This window comes from Cervus canadensis, chromosome 16 (genome assembly GCF_019320065.1).
Source record: "Cervus canadensis isolate Bull #8, Minnesota chromosome 16, ASM1932006v1, whole genome shotgun sequence".
In the NCBI taxonomy this organism is placed as follows: domain Eukaryota; kingdom Metazoa; phylum Chordata; class Mammalia; order Artiodactyla; family Cervidae; genus Cervus; species Cervus canadensis.
The window spans coordinates 64,561,880-64,581,915 of record NC_057401.1 but is presented as its reverse complement, the minus strand read 5'-3'; the positions used below and the strand labels follow the sequence as shown (position 1 = coordinate 64,581,915).

The 20,036-nt window shown below is 44.9% G+C and overlaps 1 long non-coding RNA gene across 1 annotated transcript; it reads left to right on the top strand.

The window, feature by feature from the left end:
• The first annotated feature begins 4,496 nt into the window (after nucleotides 1-4,496).
• Nucleotides 4,497-19,050, top strand: LOC122454616. Its single transcript, XR_006273451.1, has 4 exons — nucleotides 4,497-5,843; nucleotides 11,820-11,941; nucleotides 13,924-14,116; nucleotides 19,002-19,050. It is a non-coding gene; the product is annotated as an uncharacterized LOC122454616 (long non-coding RNA).
• Nucleotides 19,051-20,036: the final 986 nt, after the last annotated feature.

The following is a 20,036-nucleotide window of genomic DNA, read 5'->3' as shown; positions in this document are numbered from 1 at the left end:
GACAGGAACGCACTTGGGCTCACATTGTATTGCACTTGCTTCTCTTCCAGTGGCTTCTGTAGTCTGTGAGCTGCTGGAAGCCAGGCCCTGTGCATTGCTGTCACTGGGTGGAGGGAGGGATAGTGGCAGGACCTGGGAAATGGAAGGGGTGGCAGTGTACCATAGATGGGGGGGGCATGAAGAAATTTAAAAAAGAGTCAGAATCCATGAGCTGTAACAGCTCAGGACTATGTGATTGACTTTTATGTGCCACAGAACCTTGCCCTATTGCCAGCACTTTGGGGAAGAGTCTCAGCCCTAATGCTTTAAGCACGTTGCTGTAATTCCACTCTCCATAAAGTGGTCTTTAAATTGTGTTTTGAGGCTGGCAAGTGCATATCAGTGACATGCTTAACTGTACAGCCACAGCAAAACGGGAATCTAGACCTATCTGTATGCAAACACCATGCTTCAAGTTCATCATTGTTATTAGGAAACGGAAATACAGCCGGAGCAGAAACCACAGTATATTTCCCTCTGCCTGTGTTGTGTTTTTGTCAATGGGGCTTCTGAAGGACTAGGCATTTACGAACCCATTAGAATGAGCAATTTTATATCTTAATGTAAAATTAAAGGAATTAAAGGATCTTCCTGAGAGATACACTTGTTTAAACCTCTATTAATGTCTCTCTTGGTTTTGTTGTCTGGGTTGGTGATATATTATTGGAGTAGAAAATGTCCCAGTCGTGTAAATACTTTCTAAATCTCAATGTATTTTTTTTTCTGACAAGGTGTAGAACTGATTTTCTTCTCTTCTGTCCAAAATATAAGATGGAGGGACAACAAAACTGTTCTTAAATGCAAAGCATGCTATAATTCTTTTTTTTTTCCCCAGTTCTTTATTATTATTTTTTAAAAATCTCATTTGTATCATCACATTGTCTATTTTCCAAAGATGTATGCTCTTGGCTTCTCCCAGCTCTCATCTATGAGCCCATTAATTCCTTTTCCTTAAACCCATCAGGTAGTATTTACTGTGGTATTCACCAAGGCCTCCCCTAGCTTGCGTGGGATCTGGGGCAAATAGTCTTTGTGAGGCCTCTGGCCATGTTAACAATTTGATTGAAACGTGTGTTCAAAAATGCACGATGGGACTTCCCTGGTGGTCCAGTGGTTAAGAATCCACCTTGCAATGCAGGGGACGTGGGTTCAATTCCTGGGCGGGGAACTAAGGTCCCACATGCAACTAATAAGCCCAGACTTCGCAACTCCTGAGCCCACACACCAGAGCTCGAGAGTGTGCACAGCCGTGAAAGAGCCTGCATGCCACAACTAGGGCTTGACACAGCCAAAGAAATAAATATTTTAAAAATGCATGGGTCCATTGAGGTGTATCGGTTTATCAGTGAAGGTTTAGAATCATGTAGAGAAGAGATACTGAGGACCCTTTTTTTTTTTTCCAATCAGTGCACGTGAAGGTGCTTCCTCCTCTCCAGGCATCATCTCTATCTGTTCAAGTCCAGGGACCGTCACTTCATCGTGTTCATGACCAGTTCCTGATCACTTCACACCCCCCACTTTGCCGTCACACACAACACATGGCCCTTCGGAACCTGTTTACACTGAAACAACACACTTCATCTTGCCCGTGCGGTTTCCTGGGGCACTTACCGAGGGCTGGCCACACTGTATTGGACACAATGGACATCGTCCCTCCAGCCGTCCGGGAACACTGGCTTCCAGGGACAATCTCAAGGTGTTACTGTGCTTTGTCAATGACGGTTACGAAGGCAACCCTTCCCCAGAGGATGCAGCAACGCTTGGATGATAACTTCTTTGTGGTCGTGTTCAATGTGCTGATTTTATAGCTTAAGGTAGAACAGCACATCTTCTGTGTCTTGAACTCTTTAGATGCTTGTCTCTGCAGGCTGAGATGTGCTCTCTCACAGTGTCGCTCACAGCTTTCTACTCCACAACCCAGGGGCCGGGCTGGGGGAGAGGAGTGGTCTCCTGGCTCAAAGAGCATCTGTCCCTTATCCTACACTCACCTAGGAAAGTACAGCCATAAAGGATTTCCTCTAGATTTACTGTTATTTCTGTAAAAATGTCAACCTGACGGTTTGCAGATAGTCTCCTGAGTTATCCCAGAGACAATGCACAAGGTATTCTCACATAACTGGGAATCTTGACAAATCCTGAATTGTCCAAGAGCCCAGTAGTAGATAAAAATCTCACTGTTATATTCCGGCCATTGTGCATGTGTGTGTCTGTGAGTTATTCTAAGTGCTTCGTGGTTCTCATAATTTTCTGCACCCATTTGTGAAGTGTACTTTAATGTTGATTTTATTTTTCCTTTGTGAAAAAATATAACAATGGATGTAATAATTTTCCAAATGGACACTGATGGCGAAGGAGGCTCTGTGTGTGTGTGTGTGTGGGGAGGGGCAGGAAGTATTTGCAAAGCTCTGTTGATGTTGTTCAGTCGCTCAGTCATGTCCGACTCTTTGTGACCCCCTGGACTGCAGCACATCAGACTTTCCTGTCCTTTACCATCTCCCAGAGTTTGCTCAAAGTCACATACATTGAGTTGATGATGCCATCCAGCCATCTCATCCTCTGCAATGCTCTGTAGCTTTAGCCCATTTTTGCTGTGAACCTAAAACAGAAAAAAAAAAAAAACTAACATAAGGAAAATAATGACTCAGAAGACTGTGATGTCACTATGTTAACAGAGGTGGGAGAAGATGTTTTAAAGTCACATGGTGGGTGGGGCAATGATATGGAAAGTCCTAGGAGATGGGAGCAGCCGCCTCTTAGGACTGCCAGACATGGAGACAGACCTGGAGACTGTGGGAGAGTTGGGGTGACCCTCCTGCCCGCCAGGGTAAAGGACATCTGCCACCACCCCAGCTGCCCCTGGGTGCTAAGGACCAGAGACAGCATTGTAGTTGGAACACAGATGGGCAAAAGCCAATTCACAGACCTATGCTCTTGGCTCCAGTCCAGGGATCAGCAGTGACCCTTCGTGAGCTCAGAGCCCTGAACGCGCCCTGTGTCTGACATGAGTAAGAATCTCCAGAATCAGCACGTCAGCACCATTCTGGCAGCCTGTGTGGGTGCTCAGTCATGTCTGATGCATTGCGACCTCGTGGACTGCCAGGCTCCTCTGTCCATGGAATATTCCAGGCAAGCATACCCGAAGTGGGTTGCCGTGCCCTCCACCAGGGGATCTTCCCGACCCAGGGATCAACGTGTGTCTCTTGCGTCTCCTACGCTGGCGGTCAAGATTCTTTACCACTGATCCACCAAACCCTTGAGACCAATATGGTACCACTTGGTGGGAGTCATCCACTGGCCAGGCTGCCTTCCTGGAACCAGAGCCCAGTCAGGACTAACAACCCACCAGCATGAGTCCGCTTGCTCCTTGGGGCATCTGGTCAACCCATTTTTGGACCACAGAGTCTGGAAACTAGACACATTTGCCCCTCTCGTAGTGGAGGAAGCCTGTGCTTCACTCCCAATATCTTTTCTCCACCAGCAGCTGAAGCATGAGGGGTTGATACTGGCTGCATGAGGTCCTTCCGGAGATCCATCCCCTCACAGAGTTGGACCGCTCTCCTGACTGGCCTGGTCGCTGTGGCTCATCAGTCTCACTCTCAGATTCAGAACTGCTCTGTACAGTTGTGCAGGTTGTGCACTGCACAGCAGTGCCTGTTCCCAGGGGGCGCCACTCATGCCGCAGGCGTGCAGATGTTTCACTGTGGCAGATGGCGCTAAACTGTCTTGCTCTAAAAAAGATCGGTGTATTACGATGATTTTTTTTTTTTTGGATAAACGGAAATCTTGAAGAAGGGGGCACCTTTTAAGAATTTGCGGGAAATAGCCATATGAGCTAGCAGTGCCTTGGGCTATATCTGCCCACTCTCTGATGGCCAAGCTGTGGAGGCACCTTCATTTTCCCCTGGTTGACATCGTTCATTCACGCATTCCTTTATTCACTGACAGTTATCCAGTGCCCACATATGCCCAAACCCTGAGAAGTTGGGAGGTTTTGGGAGCAGTCCCGCTACGTGTAGGGGGTGGCCCGTTGCCCAGTGGCCCAGGCCCCCATGGGCGTGTCCAGTTTTGGCCAGCGGAGAACGGGAAGAGCAGCGTGTGACTCTGGGCCAAGCAGTTGAGAAGAGGTGTTGCTCCACCCCTCTTCCCACCTGGGCGGATGCACCAGCCTCGGTGGCCCGCAGAGGCCGAGCCATGGGGCCTGGCCTGTGGTCACACAAAGCCCTGATGAGCACAGTGGACGTGAGCGCGGCTTCCTTGTCAGGTGGACCTGGATTCAAGCCCTAACGTTGCCACTCATCGGCTGTGCGGCTTTAGTCTTCAACCCCAAAGTCCTATTTCCTCACCTATGAAATGCAAAGAACAACCCCCCCAGCGCCTCCCTGGTTGGGAGGAATACAGGCCGTGACACACACACAGTGTGAGGAGAGAAGGCACTCAGCGAATGGCCCCCACGTTGCCCCAGGGCTGGGGTGTCTGCAGTGATTAAGGCTGTGGGCTCTGGACCAGGCAGCTGGGACCTGAACCCTGGGTCTGCCCTTCCGTGCTGTCTCAGGGACGTGACTTACTCATCTGTTAAATGGGGACAACAGCAGTCTGTATGCCATAAACAGGTTGGGAGATGAGATTGAATAGAGAAAAGTGCCAGGCACAGGGTGAACACTGGGAGTGGTGGCCTCCCCAATGGTAATGCTAATCCATGAACCCCTGACCGGGACCTTATTTGGAAAAAGGGTCATGGCCAGCGTCATTAAGTTGACCTTGAGACCAGATCCTTCTGGTCTCGGTTCTGTTAGAAAGGGGATGACTGCCTAGTCATCCAAATGACAGATGTCGATTCCAGGGACATGAGTCCCGTTGGAGGGAGATGGGTGGTGGATTCCTGGGGTCGGGGTGAGGTCACGGCTTCCCCGGGAGAGGCAGAGTCAGAGGGTAGTCTGGGAAGCAGGTGAGCACACCTGGGTCCTGACTACCTGGGTGGGATCAGGAAGGAGGAGGGTGTGGACGTGTAGAAAGAAGAAGAGCCCTCGGAGACGGCCTCACCTCCCATAGAGGACTGCAGAATGTGCTGGAAGAACCTAGTGCCCTGGAGTCACCTCTCACGGAGGTTTGAAGGACCTAGCACACTGGAAGGGCAGCGCCTTGCGGCTTTAGCTTCTTGCTCCTTGAAGGTGGAGACTGCTAGCCCTTACCTGGCTTCCTTTCTGTCTCTGGCTGAGAGTTTCAGGGGTGGGATGGACAGGCCATCGCAAGCAGCAGCTGCTCTGCTCCGCATGCGCAATGATGCAGGTGGGCTCCCCTTTGTTCTCATAGCTGGGGATACTGGTCCCCAGAAAGGTCCTGGCTGGGCCATTCAGGGAGCTGGGGTGACAGGTGGGGACCACAGCCCTCCCAGGACCCATCCTCCTCCCTGAGTCCTTCCCATCCCTCCCTGCACCCCTGGAGGCATCTGGTCTCCCGGGTGAAGACGCCGGGTAGGTCTCATCACCTTACCGATTTTTTTTTCCTCTGGCAGTTCTGAATTCGTGGATGCCCGGTCACCTGCTTACAGAAATGGAAACTGGCTCATAGAGTGATTTAAACCCCAGACCTGAGGATTACGTTCCAGGAAAGCATGGGGCAAGGGTATCTTTCCATCTGGTTTATGGCCTCCTTCACTGAGCGGCGCTGCCCTTGGCCTCACCGAGGTTTTATAACCGGCTCTCATTTCGGGTCCGGCAGAGACCCCCTCCGGAGTTGTACGGGGAGGACGCCAGCCCCCTGCTTTCCCTGTGAGCAGATCTTTTCTCTCGCCTGATCCAACAGTCGTAAGCAAGACTCCAGTAAATAAATCGTTCAGTTCCCACTGAAATTGCCTATGCTGGAATTTGTGCCTTTTAGAGACACATGAACGATGACTGGGACAGAGCATCCTTTTATGTGAACCCGGATGATTCCAGCCCAGATAGTAGAAATGTGAGAAGCCTCAGCGAAGTCTGTTCTCTGGGTTATAAATTCCTTTTCTCTCTAATGCCTTGGCCTTATCTGGAGATTCTCTTGGCTGTGCTTTCTTCTTTCATGGCTGTCTCTTTATTCACCCTGTTCCTTCTTTTCGGGGATTTTACTAGCTCAGCAGCTGCAGTTGAATTGAGCCAAGAATATTTGCTCGGGTGGCCGAGAGATGGTCTCACCCCGCCTCCGAGGCCGTCTCTCCTCGGCACACTGGTGCCCTTCTGTAACTGTCCTTTTCGGAATCAGCTCTGCTTGAGCTTGGTTAAAAAAAAAAAAAGTCAGCGAACGACAAAACAATTTCAAATGACTGGATTTGTTCACCTTTCTTTGGCTGTCCTTAACATCGCGCCCCTTTCCTAACTAACTTTCAAAGTGTGTTTTTTGGCTGTGTCTACAGGATGTTTTAAAAGGTATTATTATTTTTTTAAACAAAAGAACAGTGTGACCAGATGCATTTTAAAATAGTTTGTGCACTTGAAACATCGAGCCAGAGGCTTTGTTGCTGCAGCCTTGGAAATAATGGCGGGGTTCCGACGAAATGGAAAAGTAGCTAACTGGTCATTCACACAGTTCTCAGAACTTGTGCGCTTTGGGGGCACTTATGGCATTCTTCAGGACCTCCTTGGTCATCCATGGTAAGGAATCTGCCTGCAATGCAGATGTGGGTTCAATCCCCAGGTCAAGAAGATCCCCTGGAGAAGGAAATGGAAACCCATTCCAGTATTCTTGCCTGGAGAATCGCATGGACAGAGGAGCCTGGCGGCTATAGTCTATGGGGTCACAAAGAGTCAGACACGACTTAGCCACTAAACAAGAATGATGGCATTCTTCACAGAACCTGAATCTACCTTGGGAGTGGTAATGGAACTTGAAAACACCTGAGGCTAAGGCTTCGGGTGTGCAGAGGGGTAAACAGAAGTCAGGTTTGGGGAAGACAGGGTCAAAAGGAGCTTAGAGAAAGTGGGGCAAAGGGAAAAAATATGTTGTAATGGCAGAGAGAGGCCCAACTTTATCAGCTGTGATGATGCAAGGATAAAATAAAAATTAAGGCTGAAACAAAACGACTCTGAAAGTTTTAGAATTAATTGAAAAGATAGTGTAGCAATATTCCTACAGATAAATTAGAACGTGAAATGAAAAGTGTTAAGGACAGAGACAGACAATTCATATTAACAAAAGTGAAGTTGCACCAAAGAAATATAACAGTTTTGACACGGTAAACACCTACTACCACAACTTTTTTTTTGTTTTTAGTGCCCCCCCCCCATGTCAACCTCCTCAATTTGTTTAGTCCTTTTCAGTTCCTATTGAAAAAGTAAAAATTGAATTATTTTTGTTTTTTAAAAAAGATGCATTTATTTTTATTTAGAGCTGCACTGGGTCTTCACTGCTGCCTGGGGACTTTCTGCAGTTGCCGTGCACAGAGGCTGCTCAGGGCAGCGGTTTCTCTGTTGTGGGGCACAGGCTTCAGTAGTCTGGGACGTGGCCCTCGCTGTCCCGCTGCTTGTGCGGCCTTCCCAGACCAGGGATCAAACCCATGTCCCTTGCACTGGCAGGCGGGTTCTTCATCACTGAGACATCAGGAAAGCCCCTGAAGTAGTTACTTTTAAAAGACCCTGAGGGATTTTCTGGTGATAGACTTATATACCTTCCTATCGTATACAAAAACAATTTATTGCTTTTGTATACATAGCTTGCAAGCATGTGTGCTAAGGTGCTTCAGTCATGTCCGACTCTTTGTGACCCCATGGACTGTAGTCCTCCAGGCTCCTCTGTCCATGGGATTCTCCAGGCAAGAATACTGGAGTGGGTTGCCATGCCCTCCTCCAGGGGATCTTCCCAAGCCAGGAATCGAACTTGTGTCTCTTACGTCTCCGGCATTGGCAGGCGTGTTCTTTACCACTGGTGCCACCTGGGAAGCCCAGTATACATGCCTTATTTTTGTATAATTAATAGTCCATGGATCAATTTGACTTCTTTCCTCTTAAATTCCAGTGTCTACTTAGGGCTTAAAGTAACCTGACAATAGGGCTATTATCTTGCCACATCTTTGAAATATTTACAAATATTTTCTTTGAAAAAGAAATTGACTAACCTCGAATTGAAGAGATTTTAACACACTGCTATTGTAATGGGGAGAACTGTGGCCCCAAGATATGCTTACATATTGATTCCTCTAGCCTCTAAATACCACCTTACTCGTGAAGAGTCTTTGTAAGTGTAATAAAGTGAAGAATCTTGAGATGAGATCCTTCTGAATTACCCAGGTGGACTCTAAGCGCCGTCTCAATGCCATCACAAGTGTCTTTGTAAGAGAGAAGCAGAGGGGAGCCGGAGACACAGAGGAGGAGGCGACGTGAAGATGGAGGGAGAGACTGAAGCGAGGTGGCCTCCAGCCAGCGTGGGCAGCCCCCAGGAGCTGGGAGCCTTAGACAATGGATTGTCGCTAAGGGTCTCGGGAGGAAGCAGGGCCCTGATGACACCTTGATGTCAGACTTCTGGTGTCCAGAACTGCGACAGAATAAATTTCTGTTGTCTTCATGTGGACGTATGGCAGAAACCAACACAGTTTTGTAAAGCAATTATCCTCCAACTAAAAATAAATACATTTTTAAAAAGAAAAAAGAATTTCTGTTGTTTAAAGCTACTAGTGCAAATGTTAGTCTCTCAGTCGTGTCCGACTCCTTGTGACCCCGTGGACTGCAGCCCGCCAGGTTCCTCTGTCCATGGGATTTCCCAGGCAAGGATACTGGACTGGGTTGCCATTCCCTTCTCCAGGGAATCTTCGCCACCCAGGGATCAAACCTGGGTCTCCTGCATTGCAGGTGGATTCTTTACTTTCTGAGCCACCAGGGAAGCCCTTAAAGCTACTAAGTTTGTGGTAATTTGTCATGGCAGCCATAGGAAACAAAATTCTCAAAAATGAACAGATTAAGAAAAAGAATAACTAATTAGAATATCAAGGATTGGAAAAGTGGAATTAACTCTACATCCAAGTGTGCTCCTTTTTATACATATATAGAAAAATTTATTAAAATTGACCATGTCCTACACCACAAAGGAAATGTGCAATTTCCCAAGTTGAAGTCATTGAGTCTTCATTCTTTTGGGAGCAGTGCAATAAAAACAGCAACCACCCACAAAAAGATGGACAGAACATCCCCTGAATGCATTGGGAGATTAAAAAATATCTTCTAAATAATTCATGTTTTAATGAGAAAGTCAAAATAAAAGTTATAGTACTTAAAAGCAAATGACTACCCGAGCTGTGCATATAAACTTGTGAGATAAAACCACAGTGTTACTCAAAGAAGAATTTTGAGCTAGGAATGCATTTATTAGAAAACAATAAAGATTGAAAAGAAATTAGCTAAGCTTTCTTAGCTGTAAAAAAAAAAAAGAACAGCAAAACAAATCTAAAGAGAGTAGAAGGAAGGAAATAATATGGATTAGAGCAGAAATTAATGAAGTAGAAAACTAGAAAGTCCAGTAGCATTAATCAACAAACAGAAGCAAGTTATTTAAAGTGATTAAGAAAATCAGTGAGTTTTGGGCAGGTATGATCAATAAAAAAGAAAAAATATAAATAAATATCATGAGGAAATAAGAAAAGATCTATAGTTGTAAATATTTTTGACTCAAAATATTTTAAAGCATTAAATATCTTTATACTAATCCTTTAAGTAGCTGATATTGAAAAGTTCCTAAGATACAAATAATCAAGATTGTCCCAAGAACAAGTAGTGAAACAATCGTAAATGGAAATGATGGACAAAGATCAATAAGCAAGAGGAGTTGCAGAGTTGGACATGACTTAGTGACTGAACAACAAAACCAAGTCCATACTGTCTAAAAGATCTGCTGTGTGCTGTGCTTAGGCGCTCAGCCGTGTCCGACTCTTTGTGACCCCAGGGACTGTAGCCCGCCAGGCTCCTCTGTCCATGGGGCTTCTCTAGGCAAGGATGCTGGAGTGGGTTGCCATGCCCTCCTTCAAGGGGTCTTCTAACCCAGGGATCAAACCCAGGTCTCCCGAGTTGCAGGCAGATTCTTTACTCTCTGAGCTACCAGGGAAGCCCCAATAGATGAGTTCTACCAAATAATCAAGGAGAAGATAACTTAGATTCGGGGAAACTATTCTAGAGAATAGAAAAAGATGGAAAAAAGACTCTGTAGCCATCCGGTGGCTAAGACTCTGTGATCCCAGGGAAGACCTGGTATAGTCAAATAAATACACATATAAAAATATTAAAATAAAGAAAAAGAATGCTTACCAACCCATTTTATGAAGTTAGTAGAAAACATCAAAACTGCACAAGGAAAGAATAAAAAACCCCAAAGGCTCATTACACTTATGAATGTGTGTGCAGAAGCCATAAAAATATTAGCAAATTGAATTTTACAGTTTACTAATAGGACAATACACCTTGGGCCAGTTAGGGTTGCTTCAACAAAGAATATTTATCAGTGTGGTCAACTGCCTGAAATTAAAAGAAAAAACCCCAAACCTCCATGATTTTCATAATAGATGCTAACCTCCCTCCCCACCCACAATAAATATTCGTTCACCACGTAAATCATGAGAAAACTGAATAGAAGGAAGCTCCTTGAACTAATAATAAAGAATATATACCAGAAAATCATAGGGGTCCCCTTACTTTATGATGTAACAAAATTTAAGTAGTCATGTTCCTATAATGTGTTAGCTACAGTTCAAGAAAAGAAATAAAAAATTTAAAGGAAGAAACAAAACTGTTAGGTTCAGATGTTATAATTGCTCAAGTTGAAAAACCAAAGGAATCACCTGGTGAACAATGAAGGCCAATAAATTAGTTTATTCAGCAGAAAGGCTGAATGTAAGCTGAACATATAAAGAGCTTTAATTTTTCTTTAGCTAGCAATAAGTAGTTAGAGATTACAATAGAAGAAAAATGATCTGCTTCATAATAGCAATGAAGTATGTTAGGTATCTGAGAATAGACCATGCCAGGGGCATAGCCAGTCTCCTTCCTTCTTTACTAAACAATCTCAAATTATGTTTGTGTTGGCAATATTCTGTAAAACAAAATACTTGATCTCCCAGCATGCTTTGTAGCTAGGGTTGCCCATGTGATAACAGTCCCATGCTCCAAGAAACATAGGCAGAAATACATGGGAGGGCATTCCTTACCAGATAAGACGAGAATGTCACCTTCTTCCTGCCTGGAAGACAGACAAGATGTTAGGAGGTATAGCTGCCTTCTTGTGATCACAGCATGAAAGCCTCCTGCTGGGGATGGTGGAAAAAACACCTGTTCCCTGATGATTTCCTGAGGCAAAGCATTGGCCCAGGACTGCCTTGGGCTTGCTGGAGAGAGGTGGCAAGGAGGAAGGAGGGTGGGCAGGAGAGGGGAGAGAGGGAGGGAGAACCTCACTTGTTATAGTCACTGGTGTTTAGATTTTGTCTGCCTCACAAGTGAACACATCTCTAACTGATGCAAAACCTGAAAAATGTTAAAACCTAAATGAACAAATCCATAAAATTTCATAGTAGAACATGAAGGTAGCCTAAAAAAAGGAGAGCTGTACTATGATCCCAAATGGAAAGATTCTACATGGTGATGAGGTTGTTGTTGTTATGGAGTCGCTAAGTCGTGTCTGGTTCTTTGCAACCCCATGGACTGTAACCCACCAGACTCCTCTATCCCTGGGATTCCCCAGGCAAGAATACTGGAGTGGGTTGCCATGTCCTTCTCCAGGGGATCTTCCCGACCCAGGGATTGAAACTGCGTCTCTTTTGTCTCCTGCATTGGCAGGTGGATCGTTTACCACTAGCGCCACCTGGGAAGCCCCAGGCCCCTCCTGGACAGCAGGAGTGATTGATGTCTTACCAGTTACGCCTGTATCTGCGCTCTAGTTGGCCGTCTCCTCAGAGAAGGTATGTTGAGATGCCGCTTGTGGGCTTGCCCCCCTCTCTAAGAGCATCTATCTCGAGAGGACCCCTCCTTTAGATCCTCATCCAGATCACCAAATCAAAGCCCAAATCCTATAGGTGGTTCTAACATCCTCTTCCTGACCATCCAACCCCCTCTCTCCCCAGTTCTCCACAGTGCATGATCTCTCTCCTCACAATGAGTAATAAATGTGACTTGTTTACCAGAAATTCAAAGTATATTTCTGGTGGCTTTGCCTGGAGGGCACTGACAATACATGCATGTGAAATATATGAAATAGAAATTAAAAGTGAGCTAAAATATGTAATATTAAGAATAGCGTAGTCCTGTTTATTAATGGTATGAAACTTTCTAGACCATTTCTTTCTGTTCTCATTAGAGTACATTAAGAACTTTGTTTGATGTTCAGTTGCTAAGTTGTGTCCATGGACTGCGGCATGGCAGGCTTCCCAGTCCTTCACTATCTCTTGGAGTTTGCTCAGACTCATGTCAACGGTCTTGTGTGACTCAATGAAGCTATGAGCCATGCCATGTAGGGCCACCAAAGATGGACGGGTCATGGTGGAGAGTTCTGACAAAACGTGGTCCACTAGAGATGGGAATGGCAGACCACTTCATCATCCTTGCCTCAGGAACCCCATGAACAGTATGAAAAGGCAAAAAGAACTTCTAAAAATAGTAATATAATCAAATATTCATTATGAAAGAAATCTTGTTTACTTTGTTGTGATACAGTGATCTGAAGGCTAGATTCCAAGTTCAGTTTATTTTGACAAGGGTTTTAATGTTGTCTTAGCTGAGAGTGAGATTTTCCAAATATAGGTAGATCCAAATGGTTTTGCTTACTAAAAAACCACAAGATTCATTTTTTTTCTTGACAATGAAATTTTTCCTTTATTGAACTTTGCCTGTTGATTGTTAGTAAATTTTTAAAAAATGAAAAATAAAAATTGCAATGAAGAAGAAAAAATTATGGAGTCATATTTTTAAAGTTCCATTAAGATATTTCTAGGAAAAAGAGAAAACTTATATGTACATAATAGTTTTCTTCCCTCCCGGTGGCAAAGAGTATAATTAAATTTTTTGCTCTTAAGCCATAACTTCTGCAAATTTGTCAATGACTTTTTAAAAATTCGATCTTGTCTTATTTATATGCAATTCACCATAGAGCCAGCTTTGTTAATCTATTTTCGTTTATAGTTGACGGACACCTCTTTATCATTTAATCACATGAAGAAGGAAAAGTCTTGTTTAAGGTATTAATGGATGTTTGGCAAAGATTTATAAAAATTCCATTTTACAATAAATTCCAGAAATTGAGTTCATGTCCTTGGTGAAACATTTAAAAAAATCACATCTGCCAGTTATGCAATTGAAAACATGTGGAATCAAAATCCATTCAAAATAGTTTTTTGTAAGTCTTTTAAACAGATTAGAAAATTCTGTTTTAAGATAGGAGAGCTTAGTGGATAATGTATTATCTTGTTTGGGGCAGTAAAGTCTTATAATAATGAAGACATTTCCATTTATCTGTATTCAGAAGCTCTCTGTATAGCATGGCTCTTTCTTTCATACCCATTTAAAAAATGTTACTTTTCCTTTGAAGGGACAGATGGAATGTGTCTAGTTTTTCAAGAGTATGATAGCGGGATACATACTAGTGGTTTTTAAAGTCAAGCCAATTGGGAAAACTTACTTTTTTGGTGCAAGTACTGTGTAACGAACCTCTTTATATATGACAACTGTGGTGAGCACTTTGCCTTGGCTGATCAGTCTGTGTGAGGTCTCAAGAGGTCCTCGTGGACCTTATTTCATTGCTCATTCTGCTCTTGGAAAGAGCGCACTCTCTGTGTCTCTAACTGGGCAGATATAACTGTATTGAACCACTAGACCCCAAACAGGAGCCCTCATGTAGGGTCACCGGCCTGACCTCCCCAGCGTGTCCACCCACCTCCCCTCCCTCCAGGTGACCTTGGGATTGGCCATTACTGGACCCAGTGGGCTCCCCAGGATTCATCTGTATTTCGCACTGGTCACGTGGCCTTGAACAAGTCACCCACCCTCTGGCCTGAGTTCGATGACATGAAGACCATCAGTCAGAGTGCTTCCTGGGGCCTCTGAGTGGATGAGATGGAGCCAGTATGGAGACAACTCAGCAAGTAAGTGTGGCTTGAATGCTGGGCCTTTATGATTCTTTAGAGACAAGAGAACAAGGTCATTGTCGTAGCAGAGAGTATAGAGGACAGGGGAGCCCAGAGGTGTGAAGTTAGCACTTGGCTGGCTGATGGGGGCCTTTTTGCTTCTAGGGGGTATGTGGCATTTTATGGGGTCCCAGCAGGTGGGTTTGATTTAGTTGACAGGGATTGAGGAGAGGAGACTTCCTCTGAGTTGAGGCAAAGCAGGCAAAGGAATTGAGGTAGAGAAGGCAGGCTGCCCTCAGCAGTAAGATGGGGGAGGCTCTCTAGACCAAGGGTTGTGGCCATGGTCTCTTAGTAGACTCTGAGATCCCCCGGGGAGTCAAAGACCCTGTGAACCCCCCGGTCCTTCCCCTTCTCCCACAGCATCCTCTTACACTTGGTATGTTGGGTTAAACTCTTCAGTGTCCATGCACAGGGGGACAACTGGCCCAGTCCCTTCCTCCCTCCTCTTATACCTGCCCTTTAGCTGTGCCCTTGCACTTGTCTGATTTGTCTATAAGGGCTTAGTGAACTTGCTTACTTAGAAAGGGATGCTGAATGACGATCTTTAAATTATTAATGATTTCAGCACTTTGTAATTAAAATGCTCATTTTCTCCGTGAATTTCAAGCACACATATATCACGAATACAGACAGAATCTATTTTAATGAAAAACATTAAAGCACTCAATTCCAAGTAATGAGGTTATTTCCATGTCTTGGCTGTTAGTTCATATTTGACTCATTCATTTATTTATCCACTCACTCACTGACTACTTTTGCCCCCTGCTTGGAGTAAAGTATTCATACAGCTTTGTAGATGTAACTTCCATCCATTACACTGAAACAATATCTCTACACCTGAGTGGCACACAGTCCATCTTTTGGAAGGTATTCTTTCTGGCTAGGTTATTTCGTGATCATACCTAAATTTGAGCACCTGCTGACTATTTAGGAAAATACTCTGGTGTTTAGGAAAATACTGTAGTGTGAAAGGGGATGTTTCCTAGGGCGTAGCCAGGAGAGACAAAGGGAGCAATAACTTGCTTTGTGTAATCAAGTTGGAGGGATTTGAGGTTTCTAAGGGTCAGGGAAGTCTGGAAGAGAGGATATGGAAAAAGTGAAGAGGTTTTATGGAAAATTGTATTTTCCAAAGATGGAAACATCTCCCATCACACAAGGTCTTCCACTGAGAGGTGGAGGCCGGTCCCCTTCTCCTGGATCTTGGGTGGGCCTTTGCAATTGCCTCAGACAGAAGCAGAACCATATGAAGGGCTTCTCAGGTGGCTCAGTGGTAAAGAATCTGCCTGCCAATGCAGGGCATGTGGGTTTGACCTCTGGGTCGGGAAGATCCCCTGGAGAAGGTGATGGCAACCCACTCCAGTATTCTTGCCTGGGAAATCCCACGGACAGAGGAGCCTGGCAGGCTACAGTTGATGGGCTGGCCAAGATTCAGACATGACTTAGGGACAGTATGAGCATGAGCATCCTATGACCTCCAAGGCTCGGTCATAAAAGTGCATGAGATTCTACCGTTCTTGAGGTACTCTTGCTCTTGGAACCTGGTGGCCATGTTGTGAGGAAGCCCAGAAGAGTCCAGGTAGACAGACCACATTGAGAGACCATATGTGTAGATACTAAGGTCCACAGTCTGCTCAAGTTCTCAGCCAACAATTTGCCTTAACCATGAGACACCTTATGACTCATTGGAAAAGACCCTGATGGTGGGAATGATTGAAGGCAGGAGGAGAAGGGGGTGACAGATGGTTGGATGGCATCACTGACTCAGTGGACATGAGTTTGAGCATGCTCCGGAAGTTGGTGATGGACAGGGAGGCCTGGTGTGCTGCAGTCCATGGGGTTGCAGAGTCGGACATGACTCTAAGGGTCAGAGAAGTCTGGAAGAGAGGATATGGGAAAAGTGAAGAGGTTTTATGAAAGATTGTATTTTCCAAAGATGGAAAGAGTCGGACATTACTGAGCAACTGAACTGAACTGAATGAGACATATGAGTGAAGATATCTCAAGAAGATTTCAGTCCCCAGTTATTAACTCACACCCAGACTCTGAGATGTCTCAGAGGAGGTCCCAGAAATCCTGGAGCAGAAAAAAGTTGTTCCTATTGTGTCCTGTCTGATTCCTGATCCCTAGAATCTGTCAGCATAATACATTAAAAATATTTTTAAAGACTTGAAGAGAAGTTCTAAGTCTGCAGCAAAATTGAGAGGAGGGTAAAGAGATTTCCCATATTTTCACTGCCCTAAAAATCTGCTATGATCTACCTACTCATTCCTGCCTATTGCCCCACAATACCCAACTCCTGACAATCACTTTTTACCTGACTTTTCCAGGATGTTATAGAGTTGGAATCATACAGTGTTTAGCCTTTTCAGATTGGCTTCTTTCATTTACTAACATGCATTTAACATTTCTCTATGTGTTTTCATGGCTTCATAGCTCATTTCTTTGTAGTGCTGAATAATATTCCATTGTCCATTATTCATGGAATGAATAATATTCCATTCTACGTATACATATCCAGTCATATGTCCTGGATATACCATGATTTATTTATCCATTCAGCTACTGCGGGACATCTTTGTTGCCTCCTAATTTTGGCAATTATTAATGAGGCTTCCATAAACATCTGTGTGCCAGTTTTTGTGTGGGCATACGTATTCCACTCCTCTGGGTAAATACCAAGGAACATGATTGCTGAATTGTATAGTAATATTATATTTAATTTTGTAAGAACCCATCGAACTGTCTTCCAAAGTGGCTTTACCAGTTTGTGTTTCCACCAGCAGTAAATGAGGTTCCTCTTGCTCCCTCTCTCTCTCTCTCCCCCTCCATCTCCTTTGCTATATAAAAATGGGTTTCAAACACAGGCTTAGGAAACCAAATAGTACAGGGGGCCATGTAATGAAAAGGGACAGCGCTTTGCTTGGCCCCCTCACCCTAGTTGAATGCTTCTAACAGAACTGCTTTGAAGGGATTCTGTGTTTCAGTCTCCTGGTGGTTCCTCCATGTCTCTCAACAAAGCACTGACCTGGCTGTCTCCTGATTTATTGATTCTGAACACCATCTACTGGCTTTCTGCCGAGAGAGATGGGGTGGGACATGGCGGGGAATTCAGCTCTCCCTTCTTCCCCATCCCAACAGCTACACCATGTATTTCACTCTGCCCTTAACTGTGTCACTCTAAACAATGCATTTAAGCCTCTAATTTCCGTTACTTCAGCTTCAGAAACCAACACACTTGTCTCTCACTCCCTTACTCGCTCTCTCTCCTCCCACACAGATGTTCCATTATCTGGATTCAAAAGGAACATCAAGCCCGTTTATGTACAGTTCCTCTACAAGGACCCCTGCCAAGCTTCATTCTTTCTACTTAGATCTGCAACAGAGGCACCCTGGCTGCCAGATGTCATAGGCAGGCAGCCGCTGCTTTCCTGGGGTTTTCCTCCCACCTTGGAATTTGGGTCCTTGTTTCATTCCTCTTTCATGGGTCCCTCTCCAGATGCTCCCCAGCTTCGGGTGTGTCCTATGCTTATGCCTGACAGAGGCTGATGGTTCCCTGTTGGGAAGTGAGCTCGGCCTCCCCAGCCTGTTGCTTTCCTGGAGGCTCTGACCTGATAAAGTCTCTTTATCAGGGCACTAATCTTATTCATGAGTGCTCCACCCTCATGACGTAATCACCTTCCTAACACCATCACCTTGGGGATCAGGATTTCAACAAATGAATTTTAGGACACAAACATTCATTCCATAACAGTGTCAATGTCATAAAAGACAAAGAATGACTGTGGGACTATTACAGATTGAAAGATATTAAAGAATCATGGTAACTAAGTACAATACCTGAGTTGGGTTGGATTTTGTAGTGGAGGAAAAAATTCTCAGACATTATTTTTGGGTTAGTTGATAAAACTGAAATAAGAAAAGCAGATTGGATAAAAGTACTGTTTCCATCTGGAGATTGATAACTATTGTGATTATGTAAGACAGTAAGTATCCTTACATTTAGGAAATACACACAGAAGAAATTAGGATTAAAGGGCTATGATGTAAGCAGTCTTTGTTCAAAGGGTTGAGAGAGGCAGAGAGAGAGAGAGTTAAAGATGATAAAACAAACGAAGCAAAGTGTTATCAGTCAGAGATTCGGGGTAAATGGTGCATGAGCATTCTATATACTATTTTCATTCCTGCCACTTTTCTGTGTGTTTGAATTATTGCAAATAAAAGGCAAGAAAAAGTGAGCAAGGGACAAAAAAATGGCTGCAGGAAACACGCATACAGATGTCTTTGAGCCCTTGAGTTAGTATTTTTTGGGGAAAATTCTCTGGATTCTTGGACATGGAATTGCTGGATCAAAAAATAGTCACACTTAACAAAATTTGGTTAATATTGCCAAATTGCCAGGCAGTTTTTGCCGCACCATATGTCTTAAGATAAAATGTGGTTGAAATTAGCATCGCTGATGGAGACTGAGGACATCACCACCACAGGGCGTGTTGGAGGCTTCTGGGACGTGGATCCCATTTTTCAAAGGCCCTTTAAGCACCTCATGTGCCTTACAGTGGAGCAGGAATCACGGGAACAGTCATCCCAGGTGTATTAATCTATCTGGGATGCTGTAACAGAATCACAGACTGGGGGGCTTAAACAACAGAAAAGTATCAGTCCACAGTTTTGGAGGCCAGTCTCTGACATCAAGGTGTCTGCAGGGTTAGTCCCTTCTGAGGGCTGTGAGGGAAGGATGTACTCCAGGCTTCTCTGCTGGGTTTGTAGATGGCTGTCTTCTTCCCGTCTATTCACATCATCTCCCCTCTGTGTGTTTCTGTGTCCAAATTTCCTGTTTTTATAGGGATGCCAGTCATATTGGATTAGTGCCACCCTGGAGGCTCAGATGGTAAAGAATCTGCCCTGCCTGCAATGAAGAAGATATGAATTCACCCCTGGATCAGGAAGGTCCCCTGGAGGAGGGCATGGCAACCCATTCCAGTATTCTTGCCTGGAGAATCCCATGGATAGAGGAGCCTGGTGGGCTAAAGCCCATGGGATCTCCAAGAGTTGGACACAACTGAGCGAATGACTCTTTCGCTTTTCAATGACATCACTTTAACTTGATTACCTCTGTAAAAACCCTGTCTCCGATTAAGGTCACATGCTGAGATACTGGGTGCTGGGACCTCACATAGACTTGGAAGGGATGGGCCCTACTCCACCCATAACAGCAGGGTTCTCTGTGCTCTTGAGCAGTTCTTAAGTTCTTCCAGGCTTACCTCCCATCTGCCTTGAGCCCTGTGTCTGGACTCCATCTATTTGGCTGCATAGCTTAGCTTCTTTTTCATCTAGCCTTGCTCACATTGGCAGCTGGGCTTGAGGCTTGTTCTGGCTCTCACCAGGCATTCACTTCCGGTAGGCATCCCCAGAACCACTGGTGGAGAGTCCCTACAAACTGTGAAAGAGCTGAGGGTTGCACAACTCAGTTGGTGGCCAGAGACAGGAGAGAGAGAAGAAGCCTGCATCTCAGTGACATCCCACTTTTCTCAGCATCCTCTCCACTGTTGGAAACACATCACTTGTTACTGTTTGTGCATACAGTGTATGCTGAATATGGTTTTCTGGTTGTGAATACAATCCCACCAGCACATCCTATTCCTTCTGTTCATTGTACCCCATTTGCTAAACCCCTTCTGGGCACAAGGCACTATGGCAGAAACTCTGTTAAAGGCCGGAAGAGACAAAGAGGGAGTCAGACCCAAGACAGCATCATCGAAAGATGGTGGGCTCGGGAAGAGACACACGTGCACATGCAATGCCATGTCATCAGTGGTGAGCGTCTGCTCCAGAGTAATCCTTGGATTGAAAGATGCGTGGCCCATCCTCTTAAGAACAA